The 1,189-nt window shown below is 59.5% G+C and overlaps 1 protein-coding gene across 1 annotated transcript in view; it reads right to left on the bottom strand.

Moving 5' to 3' along the window:
• The window catches only part of KIRREL3 (kin of IRRE like 3 (Drosophila)), a 117,555-nt gene that overhangs the window by 81,488 nt on the left and 34,878 nt on the right, over nucleotides 1–1,189 (bottom strand). The window lies entirely within an intron of this gene.

The following is a 1,189-nucleotide window of genomic DNA, read 5'->3' as shown; positions in this document are numbered from 1 at the left end:
CCCCCAGCCTTCTAACCCTGCCCACCCGCTGGCTTCCCTCCCTCCTTTCATGGTGGGCGGAGGAGACCAAAGGCGGCAGGAGGCTTTGGGCTTGGCCTCAGTTCCTCCCGCATCTCCAGCAGCCAGGCTCCGAGCCTGGTAAGCGGTCCTCCGGGGCCTGCCTGCTGGGCTTGGGCTAATCTGCCTGCTCGCTGGCCGTGTAGATCTGAAGATAACCTGACACACTCGTAAATATTTCATCTCCGCGTGGCCATGCGCCTCATCTGCCGGGCGAGGAGGCAGCACCCCGGCGCTGACCCCGTTGTCAGAGCATCTCAGCAGCTGCCGAGAGGTGGGAGGGCAGAGCCGGGGTCAACCTCTTCTGGCTGCTGAGCACCAGGCGCCTGGCGGAGGCTCCCCGAGGAGGCAGTGAGCGGGTGCACAGAGTCCGGCCGGCAGACCCGGGGCCGGGCCCTACGCTCCTTGGAGCCTCGGTTTCTCATTTGGGGCGACAATTCTGTCCCACTGACTTGCCTCGAAAGAGTGAGGAAGGAGAAGCGGACATGCTTTGAGAGTCGCTGTCAAGAGCTGCTATGACTTATGTCCCAGGCGGATGGTCCCTAGGAACATCTCGCAGAGGAAGGAGGTGACTCTTAAGACTGCGGTTCTCAATCTGTGGGTACGAGAGGTCCCTGCTCAGGCTCTCTTCCTGGCTCTCAGGAATTTTACCCAGAGCATCCTGCTGGGGCCCCGGCAACTCCCCGCTTCTGCCTCTTCAACTGACCCCCATCTCTATATATAAAAGGATAAGTGACCGTCCATCTGTCTGCCCACCTGGCCGACCGGCCGGTACATATGACTCGCGCTGGCAATTTAAAAATAAACGTTGACTCACACATGCATGATACATATAAAGCTCTCACTGGCGCCAATCACACACGTGTGTTTTGATCTGGCAGGGCCCGAGGACGCAGAAGGCGGATTCTTCCGAGCATGGGGCTGAGTAGCCTCTGAAGAGGGAGACCCTACAGCTCCACTTAGCACATCTGTCCTGGCATTTTGCAACCCCCCCGCCCCCCCAAACCAGGAAAGCTATTAGGCACCAAGTCCTCCTCTTCTTCTCTTCTCTCTCCTCAGGCCCCATACCTGTTCCGGTCTCTGGTCTCGGGAGAGATGGCGATGGCTGTCCCGCCCTTCCACGTCCCTGATC

The sequence above is a fragment of the Myotis davidii genome, unplaced genomic scaffold (genome assembly GCF_000327345.1).
Source record: "Myotis davidii unplaced genomic scaffold, ASM32734v1 scaffold148, whole genome shotgun sequence".
Taxonomy (NCBI): domain Eukaryota; kingdom Metazoa; phylum Chordata; class Mammalia; order Chiroptera; family Vespertilionidae; genus Myotis; species Myotis davidii.
Note: the sequence above shows the minus strand (reverse complement) of the source record. Positions and strands in the feature narration are given on the sequence as shown.